Genomic DNA, 9,065 nt, shown 5'->3' with positions numbered 1-9,065 from the left:
TTGATCATGCTTATTTATTATTTATAATAGATATACAAACAATGCTTCAAATTTCAACTGTAATAATATCATTTATATAACCGTATATTTGGATTAAATAATATGCAACAAAGCCATATTAGACATACTTAATACATATAAATGTTCGAACCATGTGACTCTACTATTAATGGCACTTATATACTTAAAACATATCCCATCATATATCATTACACTCTGTACATCGAATATATGCCAATATCTATTCATTAGTTGAATATCAAACATATCATTTGATAACTTCTGCACAAGCACATAATAAAACCATACAAACCATATTACTTTAATTATTATGCAATCACATATGCAACTTTAGTAACATTACAATAAGACCGAACATACTAATGATGCATATAAATATAATGCGCAATTTACCCCCAAAACAAAAGCTATATATAACATTGGAACACAAATAACATTCCAATGTGTACCTAATTCACATCTATATTAATATACCTAAACTTCATATTTCATCTTATTAACTAAACATTATTTCGGTCACACCATTATTAATATCATATGCATATCAAAACGAACTAAATATTGTAATCGAATTTACAACCACACATGTACGCATACCTATATTAATATTAGCATCAACTTGACACTTTTAACTATCTATTAAAACTAACCAAAACATACCGAATCATAACCATCGTTTACCATTTGGATCTGTACCAAAACAATCAACCAAAACAATCATGAAACATATTAATTAATTACCATTTAGCAACCGAACCTATAAAGCCAATATACAATCATCCATCACCCTAATTATACCACATTTCATAATTCCAGAATGAGCTAACTATTAAGCCTATTATACATCATACCTACTATTTCTCATTGCCGAATCATATAACCAAACATCACAAACATATATGCCATGTATTAAGCTTATCAACATGAACTAATTTTATAAGTCATTCATATCAATACTTGACTAATGCATATAACCAAAACACCATTCAAACATGTCAAGGAACATTCTTACCAAAATTTACTTATCCCATGTCAAATTACTAAACCATCAACTAACTTAATAATCAAGCCAAACCATATAAGCAAATGCCACACATATATACAACATGAAATATACTTTAATAATAAGTCTATTCCATAACTGAATGCATATAAGAATTAATATCAAGATTAAGCCATTTTTGCATGGCTAAATATATACACATTCAAAATCAACTAACACAAAAGCTAGCCTATACATGCCATAAGTTCATAGTTTTAAACTTTTGTAATACCGAAATAACGATCGATAGTTTGACGGATTTCCTTTACGATCCCCGAGCTCGTAACCAACTCCCAAAATCTATAAAACAATAAATGAATACACATAGTAAGCTAAAATAGCTTAGTAAGTCATAAGAAAATAATTTATTTTTTATTACATCCTTAATTCAATTAAAGTAGACCAAACCAAACAAACTTTAACCAAATGTACATATATCATTCTTGTAAGTTCAAACATATCTCATAAACATTAACATTCTAATGTCAATGGCCAAATAAACATATACTCATAAACATATATAATTCTAACTTTTATATGCGTATTTCATATATATATATATCACAAGTACACACTTACCTTATTTTTCCCAAACTTTTAACTTAGCACATACCTGCCCTCTTGGCTCTATTTTACATTCAATCAATATTCAATATTTCCTGTTGAGCCATTCGAAATTAATAAGGATACTTGGATAATCAAAAAGCTCGTACAACGCCAACGTCCCAGACGTGGTCTTACATGTAACCACATATCGATGCCACTATCCCAGACAGGGTCTTACACGTAAATCACAAATCGATGCCAACGTCCCAAACGTGGTCTTACACGGAATCACATATCGGAACCCTATATAATGACATATGTATCCTAACTATTCCTACGGTTCGTACGGGGCTTTCGGATGTCGTAACTCAATCAATTCAAGCTCGTAAATACTTCTCCCATACTTATACAAATTCGGCTTGAACATATATATACAAGTAAAAATTCAATTCTACACAAATAATATATATACAATCGAATTTAATGACATTTATTTACTTATGAACTTACCTCGGACAAAGACGAACGAACCGAGACGACTAGTCGACAACTTTAGATTTCCTCCGATCCAATTCTGATTTCCTCTTTTCTTGATCTAAATTAATAAAAAAATTAACTTGTTTATTGACATATTCATTCAATTTAGTCCAAAAACACATAAATGGGCAAATTAAACTTTTGCCCCTGACTTTTCATATTTTCACAATTTAGTCCATATTTCACAAAACACAAAATATTCAAAATTTCACCACACCCATGTTAGACCGAATTTACCCCTAGTCCATATAAGCCCATATGTTTCATTTATTTCACATTTTGACCCCTCAATTTACAAAATTTACAATTTAGTCCTAAATAGACATTTTTATCAAAAATCATTTAATTAAACTTGACAATCTAACAACATATATTTCTTTTTCATCATCAAACACAATCATCAAGCGATCAACAATGGCAATTCATGAATACATTATGAAATTCAAAAATTCAAGTATGGGCTAGCTAGTACTCGAAGCAACGATCTCAAAAACGTAAATATTATCAAAAACCAAACAAAAACTAACCTTTAATCAAGCTCCCAAAGTGTCAAACTGTTTAAAGCTTTCAAAAGCTTTATTTTCTTTAAGTTTTGGCCAAAATAAGATGAACATGCATGGCTATTTTAATTATGTTTTATTATATTAACTTATATTATTAATTTACAAACTAACCTTTATAATTTAATAAGTAAACCATATATTATAAACCCAAAACCGTCCATGCTACCCTTTAATGGTCTAATTTCCTTTTAAAGACCCAACATTATAAAAACAATAACAATTCGACATTTACACAATTAGCTAGCCACTTTTACATTTTACGCGATTAAGTCATTTTAATCAAATCGAACACTAAAATGATAAAATTAAATCACAAAAATTTCACACATATAAATTAACATGTTGTAGACACAAAAAATAATATTAAAATATTTTTTTGACTTGGATTTGTGGCCCCAAAACCACTGTTCCGAATAGGGTCTAAACCGGGTTGTTACATAAAAGAATAACGCAGAAGGTTCTGCAATTGTGATTTTACTAGCCAACAATGATTTGGGATGCTTACGAGTTTACACAAAAATGCAATTGATGTGAAAGAATGGGAAATATTTCAAAACATGACGAAATGCCACATATGGGAGTGTTAGAAGCTGAAGTTTTTGATGTATGAAGTATAGTTTTATGGGGTCATTTCCAAACTCGTTCGAAAGCCAATACATTCTGCTAGCAATTGATAACGTATCAAAATGGGTGGAAGGTGTCATCGACAAATGACACTAGATCTGTGGTAAGGTTTTTAAAGGAAGAATATTTTTTCAAGATTTGGGACACCTAGAGCTTTTATAAGTGATGAAGGATCTCATTTTTGTAATAAACAATTGAAACCTGCACTGGCAAGGTACAATGTTAGACATCATATCACCACTGCATATCACCTATAAGCTAGTGGTCAAGTGGAAGTTTCAAACCGAAAAGTAAAACAGGTCTTGGAAAAGACTGTGAATCTAAATAGGAAGGACTGGGCAACGAGGCTCGACAATGTATTATGGGCGTACAGGAGAACTTATAAAACTCCCCTTGTAACATGCCAAACTCGATCCCTTAGAAGAATCCAAGTATCACTTGTCACTACTTAGAAATCATCAATCTTTAAAATTGTTTTTGGAGAAAACTTTTTATAATTTACAGTGTTTGACTTAAACCTTTAATAAAATATTAAAATAAAGTATAAAACTGTAACAACCTAATTTTTAGTGGTGTCAAAAATAGTGGTTCGACACCACTAAATCTGTCGAGTGAGTTTAAAAATTTTAAAATTTAATTATTATCCAGAGTCAAGTATGAATTTAGGAAACTTTTGAATTAGTAATTTTGTGATTTAAAAGACTTATTAGATTAATTAGTCTAAAAAATGAGGTATCGAGACATCGATTTCATAAATCGAGCCATAAATATTTTTGTAAATATTTACAGAGTGTCATTGAGTTTGTATTAAAGTTTCGTTAGAAAATTTTATTGTTTTGATAGTTAATTAATTAAAAAGGATTAAATTGAAAAAGATGCAAAACTTGCAAATTAAGGAAATAGTGATTAAATAGTTCAAAAAGTAAATAAGTAGGACTTAAAGAGAAATTTAGCCTAGATCAAATAGGTTAGGCAGCATGGGCATGGAAATTAGTAAAGAAACAATGTGAACTAAGGGCAAAATTAAAAATTTTACCAAATTAATGAGATAAATGAGAAAGTAAAGAATTCTAGAGAAATCATCATCATTTCCACTTTAAAAACAGACATTGAAGAGAGTTTAAGCTGGTTTTTAATATTTTTGCATCATGTAAGTTCAGTTCTTGCATTTTTTCTTGAAACTTTTATGTTTTTGAGACTTTTACAACTAGGTCCAACCCTTGATTTCATTAGTTTTGATTCCATGGGTAATTTTGAAAGTTACCATTGATGGGTGCTAGGTGTTTATGATGAATTATTATTGATTTTAAGATTTAATTTTGTTACGTGATGATTTTATTGAGTGATTTCAATAGAAATTGATTTTTAGGACTAAATTGTGATGAATAAAAGAATTAGAGTTTTTTTTGAATTTCTATGAATCAAAGGTTTCAAAATAGCTTATAATGATGGCATAACTTATTAATTGAGAAAATTTAACTCAATTGATGGGTTAATTGATGAGGGACTAAATTCTAAAAATTGTAAAAGTTAGGGTAAATGTGTAATTTCAAAAATTGAAGGGTATAAATTGTAAAGTGGAATGAGGCTGAAATATGTGCTAATGGATTAATAATTTTATATTTTAGATCAAGAGCTAGTAGATCAACGAGGGAAAGAGAAATTAGAAAAATAGTTCCCGAATTACTACAAATTCTTCAATTTAGTCCAGGTAAGTTCGTATGATTAAATTTTTAATATTATTTGTTAAATTGATGAATGGTAATATGTATTTACTCATATTATTTGTTGAAAATGAAACTATTATAAGAATTATGAAATTGAATCAAGTGTTCAAAGTGAACGGAACGCAGGATTGAGTATAATCGTTCAGTGCAAAAAGGGGAATTAACGACAAAATTTACCCAAGTAAACTGAGGTTCAGCATTTGTTGTGAACACTCGTGTTTGCTTTCTATTTAGCTCTCCTGAGCTTCAGTTAACTCATATGAGTTTCCATTTAACCCTAATGTGCTTCCGTTTAGCTCTTTTGAGCTTTTGTTTAACCTTTATGGGTTTTTGTCCAGCTCCTATGAGCTTCCATTCAACCTTACGGGTTTTCATTTAGCACTTATGTGCTTTTGTGCAACCTTCGGGATTTTGTTTAAGATGTACTCAAATCCATAAGTCATTCTTTGATTAACAAGAATTGGTAAATGTAAACGGGAAAATATATAGGATTTTTCTTATGTCATTTACCACTTTTTACTTAAAATTGTTGTTAAAACTAAGTAATTGTTTAATAATTAATGATATATGTGAAAAATATGAAATTAGGACATAGAAATTATTAAAATGTGATTTTATGCTTTATTATATAGTTTTCATGCAATAAATGGCTTATTTTATATTAATTTGAATAAATTATATTTTTAAGACATAAAGTGGGTATGTATGATTAAATTAAATAATAAAATATAAAATTATATTTAATAATTCACTTTAAAATATTTCATTAATAATTTGGGTTTTAAATTAATTAATTAAATTGAATAAATTTTATTCTTTGGTCCTCTAACTTGTTGATTTATTTTGGACAGGTCTGATAGCTTTTCTAGATTACAAAACCATCCAAATTGGGGACCAAGTCAACCCAAAATTTGGCTACATAAGGCTGCCCATAAACCACTTTTTAGTTTAATTGTACAAGGTCCTTGAAGAGTTAAATAAATTAGAGATTTACCTGAAGATTTGCACTTTACCGAGTCTCAGTCCTGAGTTGTTGTGGCACTCAAATTGACCAAAAATCAATAAAACAATCAGCTCAACTTCCTCAATTTATGGATGACCACCCATGGAAGATGCTTCAAAAGATGAAAACTCCTATTTTTAGTAAACTATCCCCCTCTCTTCACCTATAAATAAGACCTTATTCTCACATTTCTACTCATCTCTCATCATTCTTCATTCTCTCATCTCTAAATTCTCTTAGCATTCTTCTTATCTCCCCACGCCTATCATCATCTTTTCATAAAGATTTTAGCATTTGAGCCTCTTAAAGAACACTTGGTCGGCGACCTTGGAGAGCCATCAGCAAAGGAGTGAAGCAAAGGAATGAAAGAGCTTCGTCAGTCAAAGTCTTGGGTGACAGCCTCTCTGAGTTGGGTTTAATCTTTCTTTTCTTTAATTTAATTTAAAGATGTTTACTATGTGTTCTTTGTTCTTGTTTACAACAATGTTAGCTTAATTTTATTTAAGCTAGGATGATTGCTTTGATTAAATAATATTTATTAGATTCATGCTTATAATATTTGTGCCTCAATCGATCATGTTTTCAATTAAAATCAAGTCTGTATTTCGTTCATACGTGATTGAAATACACTTGAATTAGCCGAGTGATCATAACCAGATGATGGCTAGTGGATGCATAATTGAAATGTGCATGCTCAATTTAGATCCTAACCCTATTAAATTGCAGGTTGCATAACAACCCTAACTAGACTCTGTTATCTGCATAGTTTCTAGATTTGTGTGATTAAATTGTTTCAAACCTAACACGTCCCTGTTACCTCGCACGAATACTAAGAAACCCTTAGTAAATAAGGATCAGTAAAATGCGTATTTACTAAGTAAAGGATTCCGAAAGGACCTAACATGGTTTCCAAACTCGTGAAAGATCAAGTTGCCATGGAATGTTTTTCTGAATATTATTAAGCATGTTGATAATAAGTTGAGTTTAATTAAAGTAATTATCCTAGTTTATTTATGTTATAATTGTAGCAAATTGTGTTTAATTTTGCTAAAATCTATTTCATTCATATAGTTTGCATACTTAGGTTAATTTGCTTTAGGGTTTATTGCATTTAGTCTAATATATTTTAATCATCACTTCTCAACTAAATTGTGTTTTTATTTACCATATTGTTAATATAATTTTACAAATTAAGTGACTTAGCACAAATACAATCCCTGTGGAGGCAATAACTCGATACTTACTTATTACTTGATAACGACTGTGTAAACTTGCACAAATCTACGCGTTACAAGTTTTTGGCGCAGTTGCGGGGATTATCAACTGTTGCCATAGTCATTTCTTTCGTGAAATTATTTATTTTCAATTTGATTTATTTCTAACATTACTAACTTATTTTTTTTAATTTTGTGATTTCTTTTTAAGTGTTTATGAGCATAGATAAATTATCGATTTACTCCCTGTAGACCCTAAAATTGAGCGAACTTTCAGACAAAGAAGACGTAAATGAATAGCTCAAAGACAAGTCGAGATGGACTTTGGAAATCAGAATCAAGACCAAGGTAATGAAGCCGATCATGTATGAAATCCTATCCTCATTGCCGATGATAGGGATTGATGCATCAGACAATATACTGTGCCACTTTTCTGTGAGTTAAATCCAAGAATTAGAAGGCAAGATATTGAGGTAACCCAATTTGAATTGAAACCAGTGATGTTTCAAATGCTCCAAACGGTGGGCTAATTCAGTGGTATGCCCACAGAAGATCCACATCTCCATCTTCGATTATTTATGGAGGTGAGTGATTCATTCGAGGTAGCCGCTGTGACTGAAGATGCACTGAGGTTGAAGTTGTTTCTATACTCGTTGAGAGATCGAGCACAAGCATGGCTTAATTCATTGCCACCAAGTTCCATATCTACATGGCAAGAATTAGTAGAGAGATTTTTGGTTAAGTATTTCTCGCCTAGAAAAAAATGCTAAGTTGAGGAATGAGATCACAACTTTCCAACAATTGGATGACGATTCTTTGTATGAGGCTTGGGAGCGATTTAAGGAGTTACAGCGTAAGTGTCCTCATCATGGGATTCCTCATTGTATCCAGTTGGAGACATTCTATAATGGTCTCAATGCACATACAAGATTGATGGTAGATGTTTCTGTAAATGGTGCAAAGTTGTAAGAGTCTTATAATGAGGCTTATAAGATCATTGAGAAGATCATGAGTAATAACTATTAATGGCCAACAAATCGAACAGCTTCAGGAAGACGTGTAGCGAGAGTTCATGAAGTTGACGGCCTCACTTTGTTATCAGCTCAGGTATCGTCTATTTCCTCCATGTTAAAATGGTTTACCACTAATAGTACTAATAATTTTGTAGCTCAGCCACCAAGTCCATACGAAATAGTTTCCTGTGTGTACTCTGGGAAAGGTCATTCTGTTGAGAATTGTCCATCAAATCCTGAGTCAGTGTACTATGTGGGGAACCAATATCAAAATAAGAGTGGACAAGGACCCCAGTCCAACTTCTATAATCCTTCATGGTGTAATCATTCTAACTTTTCTTGGAGCAACCAAGGAAATGGACCGAACCATAACTCATTGCAGCATGGACTCAACCAATCTCAAAGGTTTAATCAGCAAGCTCCAAAACAACCTCAAGCTGAGGCCTCAAACAGTTTGGAGAACTTGTTGAAAGCGTACATGGTAAAAAATGACACTTTGATCCAAAGCCAAGCAGCAACACTGGAAAATTTGGAAAACCAAATGGGTCAGTTAGCCATGGAGCTTTGTAATAGATTGCAAGGAACCTTACTGAGCGATACTGAGAATCCAAGAAATTTGGGTAAATAACATATCAAGGTAGTAGCATTGCGAAGTGGTAAAATTCTGAAACTCCGATTGATTGATGTCGAAGATAAGCCCGTTGAGAAGAATCAACCAGCTGTTGAAATTCCTACACCAAAGGAAACGAAATCTGCCAAGATTGACAAGGTAAAT

General features: G+C 31.4%; 1 non-coding gene across 1 annotated transcript; it reads right to left on the bottom strand.

Annotated features, from left to right (window-relative positions):
* Positions 1-8,045: 8,045 nt before the first annotated feature.
* Positions 8,046-8,152, bottom strand: LOC128289626 (small nucleolar RNA R71). The gene has a single exon (XR_008279270.1). It is a non-coding gene; the product is annotated as a small nucleolar RNA R71 (small nucleolar RNA).
* Between the last annotated feature and the right edge of the window lie 913 nt (positions 8,153-9,065).

The sequence above is a fragment of the Gossypium arboreum genome, chromosome 2 (assembly GCF_025698485.1).
Source record: "Gossypium arboreum isolate Shixiya-1 chromosome 2, ASM2569848v2, whole genome shotgun sequence".
Lineage (NCBI taxonomy): Eukaryota > Viridiplantae > Streptophyta > Magnoliopsida > Malvales > Malvaceae > Gossypium > Gossypium arboreum.
This window is presented reverse-complemented; position numbering and strand designations above follow the sequence as displayed.